Source organism: Rhamphochromis sp. 'chilingali' (assembly GCF_963969265.1).
Source record: "Rhamphochromis sp. 'chilingali' genome assembly, chromosome: 6".
Taxonomy (NCBI): Eukaryota; Metazoa; Chordata; class Actinopteri; order Cichliformes; family Cichlidae; genus Rhamphochromis; species Rhamphochromis sp. 'chilingali'.
The window spans coordinates 15,881,807-15,907,887 of NC_137933.1; the positions used below are offsets into that span (position 1 = coordinate 15,881,807).

A 26,081-nucleotide genomic window follows, 5' to 3' on the forward strand; every position below is an offset into this window, starting at 1 on the left:
TGTATGAGACATATTATATATTTATAGATATTTACAAAAGTGTCTATCGTTATCTTGTTTTGTTCTGAATGTGGAGCAAATGAAAGGGGCGAATGAGCCACGTTTGACATATTGTTTTCTTGCTGCGGTGCGTGCGAACCAAACTCAGCCTGTTGACAAAACAGTAATCCATATCGCACAAACGCTTACACCGATCAAATTACATCTGCGAGATAAACTCAAAGATTTGAGAAGTTTCTCTCTGGATTTTTTTTTCCAGAATAAAAGGAACCAGCCAGTTTCACAATTAAAAAAGAAAAAAAACTTTGACTGTTGGCAGTTTCAGCTTGACTCTTTCCACTGTGTAATTTTCTTGATAGTGTGAGAGACGCTACACTGCCAAAACTGCAATGATTATGTCTTCATATTTTTTTTAATGCCAGAAGTGCATTGCACAATGTTGCATAATCTTCATTTAAAAAAGGTGCTGATTTCTTGTGACTTTTTGCTTTGTCCCAAAAGTAAGTGTTTGCACTAAATAGATTAAATCACATAGCACGAAGCTTAGCTCCTTTCACATTAATTATGAGTTCCAGCTTAAATACAGTGGAGTGTAAAAAAAAAAAAAAAAAAAATTTATTTTCCTTGCTTTGATCTAAAATTTTCAGGTAAATCTGCCAAATCAAACTTGTCAAAGTCACTGCCTAAAGAGAAACAAAACAAAGCACTTTGCATGCAGAAGCTGAACACTGTTGAATCTGATGACAGTGACGTCTGTCAATATGAACCGAGAGCTTCACAGGAATTAGCACTTGAGTGGAATCTCATGAAAGGAAGCTTTAGCTTTCAGTTACAAATCACTAGCAGGTGATTTTAAAAAAAGTCTCTGTGGAATTACAATAATGTTCCTGGTTTATTTTATTTTTTTAATCGTACATTATTAAAGTAAGGTTTGTGCATTTATGTGTAAGGCTGTGTAAACTTTGTAGTAAGAAAATTAGACACAAGACAAACTGTGTGACGTGTACCAAAACTATAACTAATACTGGGCTTTCTATGTAGGTCAGAGAAAAGAGGAAAAACACTGAATCCTGACTTAAAATAATAACAGAACAACGGCAAGTGCACCAGTCAGTTATCTATCAGCGTATGCTCAGCTGTCAAAGATATGTCTGCCGTGGACAGAAATCAAAGCTAGTTATATGTAAACTATGATAAAGCAAGGCACTGAAGCTTGAAATTCCTTCAACTGTGAAAGTCATTTCCCTTGAAAAATCCCCCTCTGCTTCATCTGTCACAAAATGCAGAAAACAAGAGAAATCTTACAGTCGCAGGACGCAAGTAACGCCTGTTTTTAGTGTGCACATCTGTTTTCCCTTCTTTTCTGTCTTAGTGTCATTAGTGGCCTTATGATTGGAGGGGGAAATGCTGTTCTCACGTTGATGAAATTATAAAAACTAGGAGGTCGACTGCAGTTAGCTGTATTTAACAGCAGGGTTTCTCCAGGGCGATATTCATATGGACTTGAAGGAAAGTACTGGGTTGATTACCGTAGCTAAACCCCTGCACTTAGGCGCAGATTTAGCAAATGGAAAATCTGCTGACATTTTGTGTGGCGTGTGTACACAGTGACGCGGGTGAAGATGTTTTTATTTGATTCAAGGTCATTTGGCTTTGCTCAGGTTGGGGTGACATTTGCTTGTGATCTCATTCTTCATGGAGAGATGCATCACCGTGGAGCTGAGAGTTGTTTCTCCACTTTTCCTGGCACAAATGACTCCTCATTCCCAGAAAAGGAACATGCTATCTCTCTCTCCTCTCTTTCTCTCTCTATCGGTCACACACTGACAACATGTGCACACAGACTGCATCTCCTCAGTGAATGACAGTGTGAATGTACCTCATCAACGAATGAGTCACTCTACTACTCTGCTATTATGATGATTTCTCCCTTCTGTGTATTACATCATGCAACAGAGGGTTCTGCTCAGTTACATTCGCCACAATAAACACTCTCTGAGTGCACTCATTTAGACTGTGTGGGGATTTCAGTCAACCTTGCAAGGAAAACATTTATTTGATCTTCCAAATCACTTTTGGGGTAAGTTTTGTGTACAAGTAAAAGCACAGGATTTCCTTAAGCTGACACCGGGATGGATGAGAACACCTGTAACATCCTTTTCTGTAGGTGTCTCTGGCACTGAAGGTCATGCATTGATGGATGTGGATTCCCATATACCGTAAGCTCTATAGTGAGGCTTTCAGAATATCTCTGATAAACCTTTATTGGTAAGAGATAGCAATCAATAACAGCGCTCACGTGGCGTAACTGCTGAATTTTTATGCCAGCCAGGGAATATGAGTGTTACTTGAGGTGCACACACAGATATTCTACATATAGCAGCCAAAAATTGGTCCCTTGTGCTTTAATCGCACAGGCGGTTCAAATCATTGACTTTTCAAATCATTACATCTCACACAGCATTGTGCTCAAGACCACTGATGTATTGAAAGGATGCTACAAAGAGAGGATCCTGCACGGATGGGAAGAGTAATTACTGTCCGGTTGCAGGGTTCTTACATTAATCCAAAACAAAAGATTAAATTAAACTCAACTGTTATAGCAGTGCAAGATAATCGGAGGCAGGGAGGAACAATAGCGCTCGATTCACTTCATACAGCAGAACATTGTCTTAATTTAATTTATTGGGTGTTTATTTAATACTTATTATGTAGGACACAACAATAAGTGAGGACTAATTCAATTGCATAAAAAGACATCCTTAGGCCACTTTTCTTGTGTGTGAACACTATTTTAAGCTCCATTTATGGTGTTCAAATTAAACATCTCAGAGTTGCTGGAAGCTTCTCGTGTTAATGGAATCCCACATAGCGGATTGTGTGGGGAAGAGAGCAATCTGTATTCCCTGAATGTGTCTGGGCGAAAATCAATAAATGCAAGCACAGCTCCTCGCTTGTGATGGCTGTCCCTGTCTTTGCATGCTGGACTAATAGAAAAATAATAATTAAATTTAAATCACCAGATTAATTTGTTTTCCATCAGTCTCAGGAGAGATCCTCTTTTTTTTTCCTGTTTCTTTAGTGGCTCATTATACTTTCTAATCAAGACAAAAAAAAAAAAAGTCCCTCTTTTAGACAGACATGCTGTCTCCCTTCCCCCTTCTCTTCCCTGTGGTGTGCTTTCTCGCATTGCAGTCATTGTGCTGGCACTTATTATGTTACAAATGACCGAGGTACGGCAGGCATTCTCAGTGTGCATGCAAAGAGGGCCCACCCTTCTATGCTACTAGCGCCTTCTCCTAATGACGATGCTCAGAGTGCCCCCCCACTCACCCACCCACCACCAGCACACACGCCACCCCACCCCCCAGCCCACCATTCCCGCCCCCATGTGCTCTCTTTAATGAAGATTCTCCAATGCAATTAAAAATCCTTGCTTCTTGCTGCTACTGTATGACAAACACAGCCACTGTCATTCCTCATGGCCTGTCATTCCTGCTACAGGAGGCGGAGGAGATGGAGAAATACACCAGGGTGCCAGTGGCTAGAGAGACAGATAGAGAGGATTTTGAGAGTGTGTTTGTGTGTGTGTTTGAAGAAGAGCCCCCCCCCCCCAATCTCAACAGGTAATGGAAAGGGGCAGAGAGAAAAAAAATCAATGACCAAAGAACATGGAGAGCACGCTTATGAAATGGCTTTAACTGCACACCACAAGCTGAATAAGGGGTTCTGTGTCCATCCTCCAAAAACTCGAGTGAATGCCGTATCGGATCTTCCACCTGAACACCACCTCACCTTTCTTTTTTCTCTCTTTTAATATTACACCTAAAAATGACTGACTTCTGAGTAACATCTTTGCAATTCTTGCAATAGCATCAAAAACACTGGGGTGACACTTTTAGACGCTGTGACATAAGAACAGAGAGGAGAAAGACGGAGGGGGTGGGGGAGAGAGGAAGAAAGGGAGAGAGAAAGAGAGAGAGAGCGAGAGAGGAATCAGGATACATTTATGGTCATTTATAATGTTTATGAAGCATTAATATGAATGTGCCCGTAAACCAATACTCCATCACTCTGCTAACAATGAGTTCATTGTTTGTGTGTGATTTATGAGGTGTCTATAAACTAACAGTGAACAGTTTGTTAATCCACTATAATACCTGTTAAAATGGATACAACCAGTGGTGATGTGACACGCAGCAAGAGAGACAGACCCGCGCACACACATACACACACCAGTCAGCTCTGCTGTGACCCATCCTCATCCTCATCAGGGTGGGGCACATAAGAACAGTTGCCCACTCCATCTGCAAAAAAAAAACTCCCCACCACCACCTCTCCACCCCACCCCCTTGTTGTTTTCCAGTTGAATGAAATAATCTTCCCCCGTCTGGAAACCCAGTCTGGGTCAGAGGGCCTACGTTCAGCCTGTTGCTTATTGTGTGTTTAGAAGAGGATGTAAAGCATACAATTAGGCACAGATGGCTGTCTTTGCCAGGCAATGTATTGATCCAAACCCGATGAAGGGCTGCCCCGTTTTCTGGTTTTGTTTCACAAATGCCTCCCCTAAGTTGGAGCCTTTATGTAACTGGCTTGTATTTGCTTGATCATGTAACATCTTGTGGGGGCTTAAAGAGAGACAAACAGATAGATCATCTGTAACTATGTTGAATACTGCCTAATCAAGAAAAAACACCCTTTATCATTAGGTTTGGCGATATTCTAAAAGTGCCTACAACTTTAATCATCTTTCACCTTTCAAAATAAATCCACAAATAAGACAAAATGAGAGGATTTAGGCAACTTTTCTTTAAAAAAAAATCATAAAATTTAAGCTATAATCCAAGTTATAGTAATTAATTAAAATGGTTAAGAATGTATAAAAGTTATTTTATTTTAATTTTTTTAAAGGTTTGTTTATTTCTTACACCATCAGCGGATAAGGCGCTAACAACATCATAAATAAAGTTCCCGCTACATCCCTGTCATGCCGTGGACCTAATGACAATGTCGCATTTAAAGTAATAACGGTCAATTACTGTATCCTTCCTTTACTACGGCCGCTGCACAAATAATAAGTTTTCTTTGTGTGGCAGTAGTGAGCTGACGTCAGGTCGGTTCCTTGAAGTGGAGCTGAATAAACCTTGAGAAGAGTCTCCTTCAATCTGCTGTTAGTAACTAACACACACACTCACACACCGAGACTCAATTACTGCCCAATTCCCTTCTTTATCATTCGTCCCCGACCTCTTTCATAACCAAAACCGACCAAGGAAAAAAAGAGGCGAGAAGAAGACCGAGCCGAAGTGTTAGTTGAACTAAAAAACCACGCTGGAAATAAGTAAAGTGTCGAAACTAAAAAAAGGTAAGTGTTTTATTTTCACTGACGCTGTTTTCGCCCCGTCACAGAACAGGCGATGAGCTGCGTACGGAGAGAGCTCGCTTGGCTTCGTTTCTAGTTTCTTGGCTTTTTTCAGCTCGTGTAAACTGCTTTATACATACTTTCCTGTTTTCTCGTTGCGGTGTAATTCATTCAGTCCGTGTGTCCCGTAGTCGTTAGCGATACGTTTGGTTAAAGTTTTTTCTCCTTTTTATGAAAAAAACGAAGTGTTTTTTTCCTCCTCTCCTTCTTCGGAGTGTTGACCTGATAGTGGAAATCGTCTTTTGTGTCCCTCTTTTCCCTTTTCTCTCTCGCACCGTTCACTCCGGCGGTCGCAATTTGATAGCGAAATTAAACTTTTTCGAAAGCTTCGTGGTTTTGTTTGTGTTGTTCTTTTTTTCTTTTAATTTATCAACCGTGAAAATGTACAGTTGTTGGCTGTTTTGGCTGCCTATTCAGTGTAGTGGATGTTGTAACCTAAAGGGGGGGGGGGGGGGGGCAACTACGAGGCACTGGACTGCCGTTGGTCCTCGCTAGTCCGTCCGTTAAAAAGCCATCCAGTTTAACAGTCCCCCGACGCGAAAATAAAACAATTAGGCGACAAATACATAAATATCCCCCTTCAGTTTGGATTAACTTGTACGTATAATATTAATTTCTCTTTGTACAGCGGTTCAGAGTTTGAGCTTTTTTTCCCTGTCGTGTCGCTAGTCGTATTGCTGGCCAGCCTGCTGGGGAGCTGTTATCGCGGTCGCTTCCTCAAACCGAGAGGCGTGCAGGCAAGCTAGCAGCCGCTTGGCCGAGTTGTTGAAATTTATCCCTTTGTGTATATTACAATATCCTCCATTTTTTCTGCCCCTTCCAAAACAACAAGCCTCTCGCCATCTTGGTTATTTTAAATTCGTCCACCGCCCCCCCCACCCCACACCAAAGCACCCCCACCCCCACCCCTCTCTCTCTCTCACACACACACATATACAAACATCCAGGCTACTTTAAAAGGAAATGGACGTTTTTTTCCTCAAGTTTTACCAAAGTTTTAGACTTGGTAGAGGGGGAAAAAACGAGACGGGGGATCGCGTCCCGTGTGTGTTCTTTTATTTTCCTTTTTGAAAGGAAATTAAGGTGGCTGATAGAGTCGCAGACGATCATTTTAAGGCAGTTTTACTTCGATGTTTGGTGCTTTAAAAAAGCAAATACAAAGTGACGTGTGGTTACATGTCAGGATTCTCTTGTTTTGAGACGTAAGTGGAGAGGCTGGTGTTTTGAGACAGGCGTCGATAAACAGGCGCATTTGTGATGTTTTAAGATAATACTGTTGATAAATGTGAGATCGGCGTTTACTCGGTGCTGCCCAATGTTTGTCTTTGCAGCTAAACATGAATGAATGAATGAAGGAAGGAGGGGGGAAGGAAGAAAGAAAGGAAGGAAGGAATGATATAAGGGCAAATTACTTGGAATGATATTAAGGGAAGATTATTTTTAAAAAATATAATTTTCATTGGATTTTAATTGGATTTCAGTATAAAAAAGTGATTAGGTATGATTAGACTCACAAAAGTTATATAAATAGTATTATGTTAAAAAAAAACAGGTCCTTCCTTCTTCCTTCAGCTGTTGTGGTTTAGCTGAATAGATCTGTGAGCGATAAGTTTGCTAGATTGACAGGTTTAAGACGTGCACACTGGCACACATGCACCTCTAGCCTTCCTTTGGATTATCTCTTAGCTGAGCCATGATACTTGCTTGCAACAGTTTAGACTGAAGACTTTTAGCAGACTGGAAAATGGTGACCTTATTTATTTTGTGTCATCCATCTCACACAAAAAATGTGTCCCTGCCCCTTACAGTTACAACTTGATCTCACTTTTCTTCCCCATGTCCTGTAAAGCAGTTTGAGAAAAAGGAGGGTGTTTAGGGTTGGAGGGTGTAGTGGAAGGAGGGGGACAAAGAAAACAAACTGAACAAATGCTTTGAAATGGAAAATCAGATCATTTCACCTCCCACCTCTTTTGTTTGCCCGTTTATTGCTGCAAAAGCTGGAGTGCAGAGGAGCAGATGTTTAGCCAAACATGAAGGCGCGGTGCCTCTGTCCTTATGGGGATGGCTCTCCCTCCTCTCACTGCTGATGCATCGACATGACAGCTGCTTGATTTCATGGAGCTGCTAAGAAGCCATTAGTGGTATCAGTGAATTGAAACGGAACAGTGTCTCCCAGTTTTCTATCACAACTCTCTTTTGTTGGCATCTTTTTTTTTGGTGCGGATTTGTTTGAATATATGTGTGAGTGTTTGTGCTCCCGTGTACGTATGCGCGTGTGTGTGTGTGCGCGCAAATGCTGCAGCTGAACATACAAACCGACAAGAAGTGGTAATATATTTGTGCAGCGTGTTTTCTCATAATTTGAGAGAGACTGAGCAAGAGCAAAAGTGAAAAAAGGGGAACAAATCTGTCAGAGTTTGTTTGCCATGTTGGTTTGAAATGAAAGCACACTGTGCTACCTCAAGCACACTCAAATCAGAGATGTCTCTCCTTGCCAGGCCAAGGGGAAGAAAAAAAAGTCAACTCGCGGCTGGAGTTTTATTCTTTCTCTGCTTCTCCCTCTCAAATTGGAACTGTTGTTTTTGAAGAGATAAAGGAGGACTTCTGCTTGACTTGAACATTCAGGAATTAAGGATAGACATAGTTAAGCCCTATTTGCATGTCTACCAAAGTCACAGCAAACGGTTGCTATTGACTAAGCTGATTAGGTGAAATTAGGTTCACGAGCTCTATGTCTGGGGGTGCTGAATCTGACAGAACTTGGACAGCTTTTGAGAAGACAATCCCATGTGCACACAAGGCTGAATTCTCTATAATCCCTTGCTATTGAATATGGGGGCTATCTATTTTTTTTCTCTTTTTTGAAGGAAACCCATCCTTGTGTTCTTTGACAGATGAAATGAAGTGCGATTTATTAGGTGTGCATGATAGGAATGATCAAGTCATTGGTATGAGGCAGCTCTTGCTTAAAACTTTAATATGAGATAAAAAAAAATACGTCCACTCTATTAGGGATGCTTCCATATATCGGCTGAACACTGAGCCAATCACAGCCTCGTTGACAGATATGAGCCTATCAGCAAATGAGATTACATTTACCAATGGCAGTGGCTGGTCTTTATCTGTTGGGTCACATCAGTGTCATGCTGGTTAATTGGACAAACAGTTCAGCAAGAGGGAGAAATAAAAACAAAATAACAACAAACGCGCACGCATAAACCAGGGTTTTCCTCGGTTACAGACTGTCATTTAAGTCTGACTGGTGTGAATACAGTAAAGGCAAAGGAACAAAAATCAAACACGACTATGAGATATGTTGATAATTTAAATGGTGCCTTATTACAACGGGCAATAATATAAATGGGTTATTATTCATATCATGTATGCTTTTAGATTTTAGTTTAACGGCTTTCCTCCTAAATATGCTGAGCACTAACCTGTTTTGAATGAGAAAAGCTAACACACTATTTTGTTTGTGTTCCTAAAAACTTCTGTGATGAGTGAGTAGAGCTTAGATCTTGTTGTTTAACATGCATTTTGTGTGATTAGAGTAGAATTAACTTTATCACCATGGTGGGAAGCACTGGGACAAAGCGAATGAAATGCAGTGATAATTCAACCCGATGTGCAAAAACATAGTGTTATGTGCAGAATGTACAAGTGTATAAAATGAAAGTCTTACAACATGGGTGATGTTATAACTTACAGCATGTACAGTTTCTTAGTGTGTATATCAGGAGTGTATCGTGCAGCTTATGTCAGCTTAGGTTCACACCTTGTATATTTGAATATGCCTCCACATTCGTCCCATGCGACCACTTGTGATCAGGTCTCACTTTAACACTGAACACGTACAGGGACTGAAATGTGTTGCCGTCTCTAATGTACTTCCCTTGAATAATGTGCTGGAATTAATAGAATAAGAAATGCTATACAGTCTAGCTCGATGATGTCTCTAATCTTCCGCTTTCCGACTGGCTGATTGACTCTTTGGCCCAATTGGAAATCAAAGCGTTTTCAATCTAAGAGAATCTATTTTGCCTGATATTGTTGGCGCCTGCTGTTGCACATTTTAATTGGCGCCCAAATGAATACCTGCTTCTGCTTACACCGAGGACATCAGTTAAATAGCTGGTCCTTCAGTGTGACCCAAGGTGCTCTTTTCCTGTGTGGCTCAGACCTTTACTTAGAGCAGTGCACTTCGTATTGGATCACTACAACATCTAGTAATGCCAGGTGTGAATAGGGTTTTAGTTGCAGATTTTGATTTTAACCTCAAATTCTTTTTCCTTGATGTCACTATCATTGGTGATTAACAAAGTAAATCCTTTAATGCAAAATATGAAAAGTGTCCCTGTCCCCTTGGCTGATTGTGCCATCCCAGAGCCTCGTTCACATATGAAGTATTTTGCTCTTTGCACGTTGTAAATGATGGTTGGTTGTAGGTGATGGCTGGGGGCTGGAGCCTTTCCCAGATGTCATAGACTGAAAGGCAGGGTACACCTTGGACAGGTCGGCGGTCTGTTGCAGGTCTAACACAGAATTTACCTCCCCGTTATATGTCAGTCAGCTGTTTCACTTGCAGTCGCTTGTAATGCTCGCCTCAAACTTGAGATAAGTTTAACTCAGGGCCCGCCCACTTTGCATCGCTAACGGTCTCTGAATTTCATTGACATTTCATGTTGCCACATCTCTGCCAGTCTCTTCCTGTTTGTACAGCCCTTTAGAAAAGTGGCGTTATGCTTCAAATCAAGACTTAAAATGAATCAAGCAGTGTTTTTTAGGGGTAATGCAGATCCTGACGATAAAAGAAAAAAGAAAAAAAGGGTTATTTGAAATTCTTGCGACTATTTCAATATTGTGCATTCGGTTACTGCGTCTCCCCTCACTGATTACATGATTTTACTCTGGGCTCATGCTTTGTAGTTTCTGTGTGACAAGATATGACAAAGTGGCTGATTTATGCATTCTTTAACCACAACAGCAGGAGGCTGAACTGATAATGAAAGACAAAAATAAACTTTCACATTACCATACACATGTATATTACTGAAATATTTACTAAGCTCTGTCTGAAGTGCTTCAGTCAGCCTAAATGTTTCAATGCATTGATGTCAGTAAGTTATATTTAGTCAGAGATTAATAAGATCTGCAAACAATCTATCGATAATAATGGCCATCTGGGAGCCCTGTCAAATCTCTGCATGTTAGCGCTGACACAGAGCTGTGAAATTTAAAGAGGAAGTAGAGATCTGCTCTGTGTTAACCAGATCCTTCAAGAACTAATGCAAGACACACTCCCAGTCGTCGGTCAGTCTTTTACTCGTGAATGTGCATGCACAAGCAAAAAAATAAAATAATGACAAATGAAATAATGCACCAAGAAACTGAGGACTTTAACAGATGTTTTTGAAGTAGACATTAATCCTGGAAAGACTAATGGTCCTTTGAGAAGAAGCAGCATTTTAGCAAAAGCCTTAAAAGCTTCCATGCATTAGATTAACAATGCGTCATATTGTTACAGATCAAATTGAAGCTTCTCTGTCCTCGTCTCGGTCTAGTGCTGTGAGCCGTGTGTTAGAGGCCCATGCAGGCAGATCACTTATTGATACGTGTCCACATGGCCTCGCAGGTTAATGTCCTCTCAGCTGGGAAGTTGGTGAGCTCTCAGTTGATCTACCTAACCTTATGTTACCTTGCTATTTTGGTAACACTGCCTGTTCTCTGAACGTCCCGATAGTCATCAGGATCCACAAATAATTGTCTAAAGTGCATGCTTGGTGACAGCAGCTTTTAAAGTGAGCCTCTTCTAATATTGTGCCTGTCCTTTTGCTGAGTTATCTGCATCCATCTGTACAGTGAGAAATGCAGCTACGTTTAAAAAAAAAAAACAGACTAATGAGATTGGGCATATGCCTTTCTGTTGTAGAAGCAAGTAAACAATCTCAACTCTTAATTAAGACTAAACAAATCAACACCCATTTTATTTTTTCTACATTTCTGTGTGGATTACATATGGTGGATTAATTACCGAACAATAAGCAGTGTAAAGTGCAAGTGGGTCACCCGGCGTTGACTTTCAGGAGACAGAAGACAGAGCGGCCAAATTTGGGAGGGAAAGGCGATAAGCTGCTTCTTTGCTGTTCGTCCCCTGGGCCTCTATTTATCATTCAATGTGAGAATTTCCTTGATGAAAGTCAAGGTTGTTTGTGCATGCTCTGTCTCGTTGGGATGCCTGTTTTTCCACCAGCAAGGTGAAAAGGTTGATTTTCCCCCTCCAAAGAGATGCCTTGTTTGGGAAGTCCAGGCTAGTTTCTTTTAATGAAGTCTCTAAAGGTCCTGATGATTTTTCCACTTCATGGCTGTTTTTGTTTTATACATTAGTGAGGATGCGAAAAATACAGATGTACTTTGTGTGTATCTCCGTGCCACACAGCGGCGAGCATGCAAGTCCTCATAATTGTGTGTCTGTGCTGCATGTGCTAAAGACGTAGCAAAGAAGGTTATCACTTTATGTGAGCTGAAAGCATCCATTTAAGGTGGCCTTTATAAAAAGCAAGAGTGGCAAGAAAGATGGCAGCATAATGAAAGCATTTATTTTCTTGAAAAGAAATCACATCAGTGTTTCTTGGCTTTGTGAAATAGATACATTCAGAGTCTCTTAACATTAGCTGAAGGAGGCTGGATTGGATTTTTCTGTCATTTTTCTCCCACCTTGTCCTCCCTGTCTCGCTTACCAACATTTTCTTGCGCAGGGACTTGATTATGGAATTGGCATTGAGGTCTGGAAAACCTGCTATTTAGTCTGATGTTTTCCACACCTTGACATCTGCAGCAGGGGGCCTATACTTACACATTTCTCTTGCATTCTCCCATGCTGGCTGTGCTTGGATGGGGAAGGATACTGGGAATGGGAAAAGAAATGGGAAGAATGTTTCGGATGTCGGAATTGGTTTCTCTATTGGTGTGCCTCCTGGGTCAGTGGGGTTTTTGATGATACTATAGACTAGCTTGTTGCAGGCAGGGGAGCTGTGAGCTTCGGTGGGTGTTAAGGCGCACGTACACAGGCACACGCACACACACTTGCTGTCACAACACAGGCATTTATGTATAGGGACAGTACACACATACACTAACGTGTACACACAAATGCATGAGATTGCGCCTCGACAGCCCCCCATTTATTGATCTTCTTCAGCATTTAAAATCTGGTCACTGCTGCCACAAAGGCTTTTTATTTTAGCTGCGCTGGCAAAGCGTGCTTGAAGCTAAGCCAGAATTTAAAATATTTAACTCCTACACAAACGCCATGAGAAATGACAAGGAGAGAGGAAAAACAAATAGAAAAGCAGTTTGGAGCTGTGCAGTAGCTATATGTGCATTTGTTGAGAACCGTGTTTTATGTAAAACACGCTGATAGGATCACCTCGCACTGAGTCGGCTGTGTAAGCGCTATAGTTTGGAGTAAAAATGTGCGCATACAGCACCTTTTCCTTCATAAAGTTTTTATGAATTGAGGGGGCTATCCTGTGTTTTTCTTCAGAAAACAAAATTGTGGAGAAGAAATGATCATCGACTCTAAATGTAACTTAACTCAGAACTGAACTGCAAGGCCTTACAGTGTTTGTAGTGCAAGCTGAAAATGCTGGCAGTCATTGGATTAGTCATTACTGGACCTGGAACAAGCGGCTGTTTTTAGCATTTTAAGGTTAAAAAGGGATACTCGTGAGCAGAGAGGCAACTCACCAATGGCTAATCTGCAAAAGCCCTTTAGCATGCATTCTTATAGCCCTGTTCTTTTCTTAAGGACAGCGTGTTTCTCTTTCTCTCGTCTCACTGCACACGACACCAGGTATTAAAGGCAATAATTTCCCCCTTTTCTTCTTCTTAGGAAATTGTGAGTGTTCAGTTAGTCCCAGGTGGCATAGAGGAAATGATCTGACTAGCTGCGTTCACACTACATTTTGAAATAATTTGTCTTGAAAAGGTCAAAGCACATATCAGTGATTTCGAAATGCTCTTACATTGTACTGAAAATCTATGTTGCATTAACATTACAAATCACAAAGGTTTCCTCATCCGGTTTAACCTGCTGCTGCTGTTTTTTTGGTTTGTTTTTTCCTTTCTTGTCCAGCTACGAAAGCCTAGCCCTGCTCAGTCTGTGGCATTGTCCCACTTTCTTTTTCTCTGTGTCTCTGTCTGTCCTTCCCTCTCTCTGTCTCTCTCCCGCTCTTTGCTTGTGCGCTCTCTTTCTGAACGATGACACTGAGAGACAGCTGTAACGTGAGACGCCTCTCGATCCTGGCAGGGGCTTCGAAAAGCTGAGGCAGAAGGGAGGGAGAGGGCCTTTATCTGAGACTGGGGGCGCTGACCTCCCTCATTCCCCTTCTTTTTCTCTCCTCCTTTTCTCTCCCCGTCTCTGCGTCTGCTGGCATACTCCATCCTCCCCCCACCAACAGAAGCCGAGACTGCACTAAAAAAAAAGCGTAATGAGAAAACATTTTCTGCCCATAGCAAAAAAAAAAAAAACCTGATGAATGAAATGATGTGTGTTGTTCCTGTTTACACCATTTAAAGCTGTGTGTTGCTTTTTAAATTGCTAGCATCCCTCCATCTTTAGTCCACACTGGATGAAACTTAAATTGTGTTGTCAAGTGTTTACAGAATGTATGGAGTAATATTTGAGTGACTTATGTTTGTGATCTGTGTGTGGACTCGTTTTGTGCATGTGTTTGTGTGTGTGTGTGCACGTGTGTGCGTGTGCGTAGATGGAAACATCCACACATCCCCTGGACTCTAGGCTATGGCTGCTAAATCCTCTGTGAGAGCTCCCGTGTGTAATCCAAACATTTAGAGCTAATTTAAGCATGCAGGCAGGAGCAGCATCCTTTAGGAAACAACAGCTCTCTCTCTTTCTCTCTTCATCCACCACTGTGTGTGTGTGTGTGTGTGTGTGTGTGTGTGTGTGTGTGTGTGTGTGTGTGTGTGTGTGTGTGTGTGTGTGTGTGTGTGTGCTGCGCAGGTGTTTGTGTGTGAGTGTCTTGTTGTCGCTGGAGGGAAATGAAAGCACTCAATCACTCACCTGTCAGAGTACTTCAAAATCTGTCCGTAACACACAAGTACACACAACCACACACAGCCACACATGCATGCATGGACAAACATGAACACACATGTGCATACACACTTACCCCTGAGGGTTTGACAGCACTGGCCCTTTATTGACTCCCTTGATCAAGGAGACAGCAGATCCATTTAATAGAAGCTACACGCACACACACACGAGCGCACGCGCACACACACACAGGCACGGAAATCAAAGTGGATTCACATCTGCTCTCCACACAGCTCCACTGTATCTTCCTCTGGTAGTCATTTAAAACTGCGGCTTTATCGGCTGTTGAATTAAATTTTAAAAGCCACTACTAATAGATGTCATAATGTTTTTCCATTGCCGGTTTCTCTTGTCATAGTTGCATTGCCGTTGCAGAAAAACAGCTCTGATTTGCCTCTTTGCAGCATCTTGTGTTACAGCATGGAGTGCGAATGCAAGCCCAGTCAGGGTTATAGGCATGTTCTGTTGGCCCTGGCCCCTGTACTCCCCCAGTTGGCCATGTTTTGTGCTGAGTGTTTTGGAAGGCCAGTTAGCCAAGAGGGTGCTGGGAGGAGATGTGACAGCTGTGTTGGTCACGGCTACTCTGACCTTCACACGTCATCCTGATGGATCATCAAGGCTGTGGCGATACGCTAAACCTGTTGTGTAGGCCTGCGCTACCATGAGCATGCACCAGCATTCAGCTGCTTGCATTTTTGGTATCAAAGTGCAACTGAAGTCAGTACTCAGTAATGACAGATCCTGCAAAGAAAAGCAGGAAATGGAGGTGTATTGCTTAATGCAGCGAAGAGAAAAGTTATCATGGCAACACAAAAACATGCGCGCATACATGGCACTAAAAGGGCGAAGCATACAATCAAGACTGGAATTACACACGCACACACACACATATATATATATATATATATTCTAGCTCACACAAATGGATTGCACTAATGTTCAGAGCTTTTCATTGGTCTCAAAGGGCTTTACTCCAGTGTGTGGTGTAACCCGTTCCCTCGAGATGGCACTTGCTCCATCAAGTCAAGGAAGAAACCATTTAGGGGAATGATAAACACACACGTATATTCACACATACACGCAGCACTGGGAGGCTGGAGGGATTTGAATTGCACTTAGGCAAACGTTTCTCACATAAGTTCTTTATTCCTCGTCTCGTTCCCATCTTTCCCCTGAACGTACACTTGCTCACATACAAAAGTACTTGCGCAGAGATTCCATTTTGTCAGCTTTCAGCCCCAGATCATGTAACGATAAAAGATGCTGCCCTGCAGTTAAACACTGCCAGTAAATCACAGGGCAAAGAAAGCTGGGAGAAGCACTTATTTTTAAGCAGCATGAGAGACCATACTGAGGGAGGGAGGGAGGGAAGGGGGGCAGATAGGGTAAGACAGAGAGAGAGAGAGGGAGAGAGGAAGAGAGAGCTTCTTTGTGCACTGTGTACTGGCATTGTGTGTGATGAAGAGATGAATCACTGCTATTTAGGGATTGGTTTCCTGCAACTGATTGTGTGACGACTCGGTGGCGGACAGACTGTCAAGACTTGCCTGTTTTGTTCTGGGGGCTTCAGGAAAATGTCTGCGGCCAAGTCTCACTAACTCACTCCCACAGGGCCCGGTGTGCCAGAGATCAGCAGAGACAACAGAGACAAACACCTCGCCAGTGTCGCTCGTCTAACAATGCATCAAATATTAAAAAGCAGGGGATTTTAGGCCAATCTCAATATGTATATTTTCAGAGTACACTTGTTTTCCGTGCTCAAATACCAGCAGCTTGTTCATAAATGAAGGCTCACGTGACTCTTTCTTTCTTTCTTTCTTTCTTTCTTTCTTTCTTTCTTTCTTTCTTTCTTTCTTTCTTTCTTTCTTTCTTTCTTTCTTTTGACCCCTCTATTTAACCCTGTGTGGATGCCTGAGAGCGGTTGTATGAATCTTAAAGTAAAGTCAACATCTGTTTGGCTGAGGCAACAGGGGTAGATTAGAGTAACCAAACAAGACGATTCAGGGAGACATCATAGCAGTTAGGTTGTACGCTGTCCATGTGCAAGCATGCCTGGAGTTTAAATGCTGGTAATTATTACTTTGGAGATAGTTCTTTGTGTGTGTATGTGTGTTTGGTTTTATTTGCCTTCACATTAATTAAATGGAAATGACTAAGCAATCATGGCTATTATTAAATTGACATTCGGATTGTTACTCAAAAAGTAATAAATTCACCGGCATAACTTAGGGCACCGATTTTGTTGGATCACTTGTATATATAGACATTCAAATATCTCGGTGTTACTCAGAAAGCACGGCTATGTGAATTCTGTCACACTAAATTAATGCTGAGGTGAACCTTTTTGCATTCGTGATGATTTGTATTTGTTCAACTGTAAATAGCGCTTTGAAGTTTTCACATCATGTTTCACTCAAACTTGTAGTTGATTAATGTTTTGCTTGGCATTGACTTTGGCTTCAACTGTTTTGTACTTTTTCTGCCTTCTTTCTTTTTGTCTTTCTGTTGTAGTAAAATCCATCTAAAGGGCTTGGGCAAGCAGTTTTATTTATGTCATATTGGACTTTATGAAGATTTTAATGTATATTTATTACACCCTTTCAATATTTTATATGCCAAATTAACTATTAGCTAATTGAAAAAGATGAATCCATAATTAATTAATTGTTTGCTGCAGACTTAATACAATGCCCTGACATAATTTATGAGGACATAGCAGCGGAACAAGGCTGCAGTCACAGGAAAAGAGTGTTTTGTAATTTTTGATGTAAAACTGGTAAGATCCTACCATAAAATGAGGTTAATAGACTAACAGCCTGATTCTCAGTGAGGCAAATGATGGCAGACAGCACTGGCTTTCTTATCCAGTGTAATTCACCTGCCTCGTGGCTGGCAAATAATTTTCTGTGGTGAAGTCCTGTGAGCAGAGATCCTTTAATCATCCACTAATAGGCCTTTATGAAAAAAGCTGAAGATGAATTCAGCCTACCTGGCTCTCTGTTATCATTATCACTGCGATGAGTTATCAAAGTATTTGTGTGTGCCTGTAGTTTGTGTGTGTGTGTGTGTGTGTGTGTGTGTGTGTGTGTGTGTGTGTGTGTGTGTGTGTGTGTGTGTTTGTGTAAGAGAACAGATAATGAGGGGAACCATTACAGTTCGATCAGTTCGGTTATTACCAACACAGTCAGTCTAGGTGATTTCTGTTCAGTGATACATTGAGTTGTAATGACAGACATGCGTTGCACTGTGTACCACAGACTTTGGAAACACTTGAAGGCATCTGGACAGACAAAATGACTTACTTACTTGTAACATACTCCCTTTCTTTTTACCATTTGAGCAAGTGACGTTAACAGAAAAGACGGGAACTTTGTAGGAAAAAGGATAGCTTTAACTATTATTGTAATATCTGACCACATCCGTGCCGCTGAGGCATCCACCAGACTTGATTCAGTTGCTGTTGACCAGATGGATGTGTTTACTGACAACAAAACCTTGTTAGATAGCTACCCACACATGCTGTAACACTGCTTGTGTGTTGCCGTGTCTGGAAATGTCTGCTTCCCTGAGTCTGTGTGCATGTGTACAGGGAGCCGTGACATTTGTAGGTACTGCATTCTGATCCCACCTAACCTTGCTGACACCAGTTATAACTCATAATCGAAAGCTGTCCTTCAGCTGTTCTTTTTATTCAACACGAGGTTATATCAGCGTAAATGAAAGTTGTAAAAACTGCACTGTAGTGTGATATACAAAGCAGGGTGTTGTCTGTTATGGTGAGCTGCTCAGATTAAGCCCGGTCTGTAAGTGCACAGGAGGGCCTTAGAGACAATGCATGAGAGATGGGCGTGAGAACGCTGGTAAGGCTTGGTTCTCTGCAAGAACTGTCTTGTGTTTAGGGAAAATATCCTCACACTTGAAGCTCCAATGTCTAGATTCAGTTCTAACAAACAGGTTTTGCAAGAACGGGCTCAGGGAGAAAGAGACTTTTTGTGGGTGTGAATATCTTTCTGTTTGTGTGTGTGTGTGTGTGTGTGTGTGTGTGTGTGTGTGTGTGTGTGTGTGTGTGTGTGTGTGTGTGTGTGTGTGTAGCCACAGCTGTGTTTCAGACGTCACTGTATTTTTTTCCTTTGATGTGTCTGGAAAACCACAAATACTAAGCTGTGTAACTGTAACTTTGAAGTGCAAGTAGTTTTTAGGGCCTCCGCCAGCTTTCAGGTCGTGAAATGAAAGAAGAAGAGAAAAAAGCTTCATAGTACTATATCAAAATTGCCCGTTTTGAGAATGCTGCTCTTCTTATGAGTCAGATTGTTGTATTCGGCCCGAACCACAGTGATCTCTTGTTTCTGCTTTTCCCCAGGTGTTACAGCAGTGATGTCAAAGAGCTGAAGACACCTGTAACAGTAAGTGCATCTCTAAAATCTCTCACACTGCCCAAAATGCATGTTACAAAATAGTTGATGCGTGACTTTTGAAAATATACATTGTCACACACTTCTGCTTTTACAGTGGTTTTTAAAAAATTATTTCTTTTTTTTTTATGGCGCAACAGAACAAACTTGCAGACTCCTCCAGTTTCAGGCCTAATTTGATTTTCATTCATTCAGCGAAAGAGGATGTTTTTTTTCTTCTCCCCCAATTAAATTTAACAAGAGCCCCTTGAAAAGCAGTTGTTATGATTACATTACAAATTCGGGGTTCATTCAGTGAATCAAGCAATTAATTAGATTTCTCCCATTCTAATCAGAATATTTGTATGAAACGTACGCGCCTAATAAACATCCTTTGAGTTTGCTATCTCTTCAGACCCAACACTGAATGTAAATGGGTGTTAACTGTGCCCGACAGTGCTTCTGGGTTAGGATCTTGGATTGGGTTTAGTTGTTTGTGTGTCTTTCTGCGTGTAGCATTAATCTTCTCCTTTTTGAGACCCTTTCTTTCTTCCTTCTCTGTTTTCTCGCTGTGTCTGTGTGTGAGAGCAAGCTGTACTCAGGGGCGCGGCTGCGTCCTCAAGGCTTCACTTCACACACACCAAGTGGTGTGCCAGTTTATTGTTCCACACACACAGACAATGACTTGCACTTTCTCTCCTGCCTGACTTGATGGCCTTGTGCCTGTGAGTGTGTCACCAGATCAAATTGGATCTTTTAAAAGAAGGTTTTTGCTGAATGCAGAGCTCAGTGAAATACTTGTTTCGCCCGTGACTGTCTTTTTAGCCTTGTGCGTTAGCAGACCCGATTCTATCAGGTCTAACCATTACTGCTTCATCTCTGGCTGTGAATGATACATTATATCCCCTGCAGGTTGGTGCAGGCTGCTTGTATCATTTGTGATAAGTATTGATGAGTCCTCTCTTGGGGAATCAATTTCTAGGGGTGGGTAGTGGTGGTGGGGTGTGTGTGTGTGTGTGTGTGTGTGGGGGGGGGGGGGGGGGGGGGGGGGTAGCCTTCTAGCTCAACCCCCACAGCTGGCTGCTCCTAACTGGTGTCTTGGCTGCCTGACTCTTCCTGCAGCCCCATAGAGAACAAGCACAGCAGAGCACAGGGGAAAGATGGAGCTCATCCAAACAGCTATGGTGTAATTAGCTGACATTTGTTGCTTGGAAGACAAGAGAAGGAAAAAGGAAAGAGCTGCTCAACTCAAACACCCAAAGGAATATGCAAATGTTGAGGGTGAGAGAAAATGAAAGAAAGACAGAGAAATGTGTCTAATGGCACAGAGATATAATTATATTACATTCACGTACGCATGTGGGTGTGTAATTGTGTGTGTTATGAACCCATTGAACTTTATGTGAGTATTTATGTCAGTGTTTTGCCACTGCAAGGCACGAACCACTGGTCTACGGAAAGGACTACAAAATATGTTAGGATAAGAATGAGGCTTTCTCTGCTAAGAGACGATACCCTCGTCTGCTGTGTAGCGCTGTTATTTTTTAGAGCATGTCTTAAAGTATTCAGCCACATCAGCTAGGCATCACACAAGTGAGATGCACAGTACCCGAGTGAAGCAGCCATCCACAAACGGGCTGATTCTCCGGTTCCAGGAAGGTTGTGCGTGTGCATGTGTGCGCTCGCATGTCTGTTTGTGTGCGCGTGTTTAAGCGAGAGTGCCGTACTGCATGTAAACTATCTGTACTTAAGCCAAGGTGCTGTGCGAAGGAGCAGCAATGCTTACGCAGCCCCATCTGCTTGATCCAAGCTTGAAATGCAATGCTTTTTAATGACAAAATACTGAGTGGCTGGGAGCTGTGCAGAAAAAGGAGGCGTGTGTGTGTGTGTGTGTGTGTGTGTGTGTGTGTGTGTGTGTGTGTGTGTGTGTGTGTGTGTGTGTTATGTGAGTGTGAAATAGAGAGGAATAAAGGGAGAGGGAGAAGGAGAGAGAAAAACATCTCGAAGGTCAGGAGCAGCGGGCGGCCGTAGGGGAGAGACACGTGAGACAGAGATAGTCTTGCGTCAGCCCCACAGCAGTCCGTTCTTTATGTGTGTGTGTGTGTGTGTGTGTGTGTGTGTGTGTGTGTGTGTGTGTGTGTGTGTGTGTGTGTGTGTGTGTGTGTCCTGTGGGGCCAGCATTTCCATCTGCATCCCACCGTGTGTTACAACAGAGTAGCATGCCAGTGTTTCTATTCTGAGTGTCTCTGAAAAGATAGATAGATAGATAGATAGATAGATAGATAGATAGATAGATAGATAGATAGATAGAAGGACAAATTACTGCTTGGAATTACTTCGAAGCAGTCAGTCACTGAGCTATAGATAATTTTTTACATGACTCTTGTGGCAGTGGAAGGGGAAATTACACCTTCTAGCCTGAGGGGAAAGAATTTGTGTGTCTCGTTGCCTGTCACAAAACCTGAATAGGGTTTCATCAATCCTAGCAACTACTATCATTTTTCAGCTCTTATTCATGAGCCCTCTTTGTTTCTCACAGTGTCTTTTTTCCCAGTGCCCTTTAAACTGGTGCTCTGTTAGATTGGGGAAGTGTTAGAGATAACTCCTAAACATATAGTACTTTGTACTTGCCTCGAAGCTAAGATTGTTAAAAAGCTACTGTGTGATTGTCCTCGGGATAGGGAGCAGAGTAGATTCAGCAGACACACTCTAGCATTACTTTGGGCTTAGCCATCCATGTCTTTGTGTCGCTTTCACTCAAACTCATGCTTTCTACACACACACACGCACATGAGGAAACACACTGGCTGTTCCCCTTCTGCCTCTCTTGGCCCGCAGGATCTCGACAGGGCTCAGTCCTGTAGCCAGACTTTTGATTCACCCCCACTGCCAAACAGCCTCTGCTCTTCTTGTCCCCATGAAGGGCTGCAGCGTGGGGTGAGGCTGCTCTTTTACAGACACTTGTGCCATGAATCACTGCTTACACCCAGGGAGCCTCAGTCCACTCAGGGGCTGCCTGCCCGGACCATAATGTGCGTGGTCATGAGGGGGCCATTTTGAATGGAGGCCAGACAAAACAGGAGCTAAAGAACCCAAGCTGTGAGCTTTCCTAGAGAGGGCAACAACAGGAGTGTGTGTGTATGTCTCTGTGTTGTATTTGTTGTAGTACGGGCTTGATGTTGGCTATACAATGCTGAGTTCTGGGTGTCATAATGCAACATAATTGTATACCAGTAATTTATGAAACATTAGGAGTAGACCTTTAAACCCCATGCATCACAAACCTTTTAGCCGCATACAAACGGGATTGCAATTTGAGCTCCTTGGACGCAGCTCTAATGCCTGTTTCACTGTTAGGTTTGAAAACAAGTGATGATCCATCCTTTGCCATCTCTTGCACTTACTTACCAACCTACCAATCACATTACCCTCACCCTGAGTAGAAAATGGTATCTAAGACATTTTTGCAAAGTTGTCGACGTCATCTTAGAGCATTTGGCCCTTTCATCAGCCTAACCCAGATGTTGTCTTTTTTTCTGTGGGTCACATGGTTCACCAGATTTAAAGGTTTTAAAGCCAATTATGTTCTAAATTTGATGTTTGTTTGTCCTTGATTGTTCTGATTTTGTGTTTTGTTTTGCTTTAATTTTGGAAGCTTAGCCAAATGGGTTAATATGACTATTAGTAATTGGTTATCATTAGCAGAGTTGTTATTATAAAAAGCCATCATTATTGTCTGTACTTAGTCTGTGCATGCATGCGCTGTTAGAAAATGCAGGGTTACTGTCTTATGGAGATAATTAAGCAGACCCCCCCACACCCCCCACCAAGTCAAACACACACACACACACACACACACACACACACACACACACACACACACACACACACACACACACACACAGAGTTTCCTCATCTCTTTCTCTTACATACACACATAAACATCCACAGTGCCTTGCATTGACTTCCATTCTTTTCCTGGAGAGTAATTCCAAGCTTAGCTTTGCCTTACTCCCCTGTACTTTAACCTAACCTTAACTGGACAACATGTCATCACTTTAAAATTTAATGATTTACATTATGAGGACTTGCCTTTCTGTCCCCAATAAGGAAGACATGTCTGCACATTGTGGTTGTGAAAGGAGTGTTGGTGAGATCTGTACTCAAAAATGACATGGTGACCTAATGTTTATATTATGCAAGCATATATTAACCTTTATAGATAGATAGGACATGATAATTTTGTTGAAAATCTGATATCATGCCAGTCTTAGACACACACACACACACACACACACACACACACACACACACACACACACACACACACACACACACACACACACACACACACACACACACACACAACACACACACACCAGCTGTTTCCCTTATGAAAGCTTTCAGGTTTATTGGGTCTATCTGCCGCATTTATGGTCAAACCACATGTCTTCAACTGTCTGTATTCCTTGGTCTGTGTTTCTGCTCAACCCCTTGTCTCTCAACATCCTCTCCCACTTCCTGCCCCCTTACTCTCTTCCCCAGGTCTTCTTTCCTCCTTCTCTACTTCAAACACCCACACACTAAACACAGTCCACTGCTATGGATGCGTTTTCTGCCTACGTTGTGTGCCTGTGGCTGGGAATAGTTTGTCCCTACTGGGCCTGTGCATCCCAGGGCCTGTTGTGCCAGGCCAGGTTGTAACCTGGATACAGCTGTAGTCAGGAGAAGCCATTAGCTGTGCCAGGAGGCCCCCAGCTCCCAGTGAGAGCTCATTACGGTTTCTGTGCAGTCACACTTCTCCTATGAAACACAGCAGTGTGCCTGGTGAAACTAGCCAGGACACTGAGCCTCAGGGAAACCATTATGGCTTGATTTGGAGTTCTGAGAGAAAGAAAGAGGAAGAGATAGAGGGAGAGGGTTTAGGTTTCATCGAAAGAGTAGAATGAATACTAAGAATGATATTAATCATTAAACATAGCCAGCTTTCCCTGTAGTTAACTGTGAGAGAGTGAGTGTCTATGATTATTGGATTTGATTTTCTCTTTGTTCAGTGGGTGTACATGTGTTTGTGCGTGCGTGTGCGTGTGTGCTCTGAGTCCCAGTTCAACCGTCTGGTCTGGTGTGCAGATGGTTGAGTTGAGGCCTGCTGAATGTGATACCCATTTTCTTTTCTCTGTCTCTTTATCTGTCTGTTTTTCCTTACTTTAGTTCTGTTTTGTTTTCCTTTCTATGCTACCTCTTTCTGCTAGGTTTCATTTACCAGTTAACATCCCTGACTGCCTCCACTCTTTCATCACTGCATCTGCTGAGGGCCATCTAGGGCAGAGGAGAGTTTTCCACCGCTCTATTTTCTCTCTCCCTGCTTCTTTATGCGCCTCTCAGGGCTCAGTGCGGCAGCTATATGCAGTGGCTTTGGAATGAAATGTCTCTTAACCGAGCCATGTGCCCCGGAGCTACGGTAATTGCAGGTGAAATTCAGCTTCCTCTTTAAAATGCCATCTCTCATTTCCAGTTACCGGCCCCCTTCGTATCTCTCTCTCTTTTCTCTGCCTCCCTCCCCTCCTGTCTCCCTCCCTCTCTCTCTCTCTCCCTCTGGCTGTCTTTCAGAGGCGTGTGAATCCCTCAGCCCCTGTCGCGTCTCTCTGCCCCAACAGACACTCCCACAATGCACAGCGCTGATGGTTGCACAGTGATATCAGCCATGCAGAGGAAAAGGGAGGGCCGCTGTCTTGACACATACACATTCAATGTGTGTGTGTGTGTGTGTGTGTGTGTGTGTGTGTGTGTGTGTGAAGAGAGAGTGCCAAGATAATATGTGCATGACAAAAACTGAAAGTGTGTGTTTGTGAGTGAGAGACAATAAGCATATATATCTTTGGTTAGATGAGAGAAAAGGTAATGTGTGTTGTTGTGTGTTCAAGTGTGTGTACGTGCGTGTGTGTGTGTGTGTGTGTGTGTGTGTCTACAGCGTCAGCAAGGCGTGAGCTGTGTAGAGGTGACATCAAGGTGAACGCGGCGTGCAGAATGCTCTGCCGACTCGGGAGGCAGCAAATGGCTCTGTGGCAGATGGAGTCTTTGTCAGGGAAGAAAAATGGCAGCTCAAGAGCGTCAGAAAGACCCCCTTCACCCCCCCACCCCACACACACGCACACACACACACACTGTACATAGACACTAAATACTCTGTGTCCTTTTTGCACAGTTGGCCATACACAACAAAACATTCATAGATGCAATACAATCATACACACAAAACATATACACACAGACAAATGTTCATACACATACTGACACCCCCCCCCAAACACACACACACACACACACACACACACACACACACACACACACACACACACACACACACCCCTCCTCCTTCACAGTGAGCTAGGCTGGCGGGCGGTGACCTTCCCCTGCTCGGAGGGTTCCCTGGCTGTTTGATCAATTATCCCTCTCCCATTGTTTACCAGGAAGCAGGGGTAGAGAGGAGAGGAGAGAAGCCTCAAAATGGCCACTGTCAGGTGGAGGGATCCATTTCCCTGCCAGCGTGGGGGTGGGGGTTAGGGAGAGAGAGGGAGAGACAGAGGGACCATAGCCACGAAGCACGCTTAGAGGGAAGGGAGGAGCATGATCGCCTGGCAGTTGGGATGATATGACATTATACTAAAGATTCAGCTCTGACAGTGGTTAACATTTGTAATGCTGACATCATCCGTTAAGAGGTGATCGTCAGATCTCTCAACTTGGAGGAGACAGTCACTAGTTGTCTGTGTATGAATCCTAAAAACGAACATTTGTGCCAAAATCAGTGCTGTATACATTTCTAAATGAATTGTCATGATGTTCGTGCAGTGCTGCAATGACATGCACACACACATGTGTATGCTTAATGCCACAGTACTGCAGGTACACTTCCTATTTTTAGCGTGGAGAAGTGAAGGGGGTGTGGGGGGGGGGGGGGGGGGGTACATACTCTAAAGGTCAGGTGGCAGAGAGAAAAAACCGACTGGGAACAAATGATGCACTAAGCGAATGACACTCTGAGGTCCTGCTTTAATATGTATGTATCGCAGGTTGATGGCTGATTTCATTAGCGCTTCTCATTGTTATGCATAGATTGTCCTCCTGCAGCAAAATGAATATTGTATTCACA

At 42.7% G+C, this 26,081-nt stretch overlaps 1 protein-coding gene across 14 annotated transcripts in view; it reads left to right on the plus strand.

The window, feature by feature from the left end:
- The first annotated feature begins 5,131 nt into the window (after positions 1-5,131).
- The window catches only part of LOC308397822 (bromodomain adjacent to zinc finger domain protein 2B-like), a 70,702-nt gene continuing 49,752 nt past the window's right edge, over positions 5,132-26,081 (plus strand). For 6 of the 14 annotated variants that reach the window (XM_080883977.1, XM_080883987.1, XM_080883989.1 and 3 more), the window contains exons 1-2: positions 5,132-5,365; positions 18,898-18,940. The gene's annotated coding sequence lies outside the window, so the exon portion shown is untranslated. The remainder of the gene's footprint in view (positions 5,366-18,897; positions 18,941-26,081) is intronic. The other 8 variants (XM_080883983.1, XM_080883984.1, XM_080883980.1 and 5 more) reach the window with 3 other exon arrangements.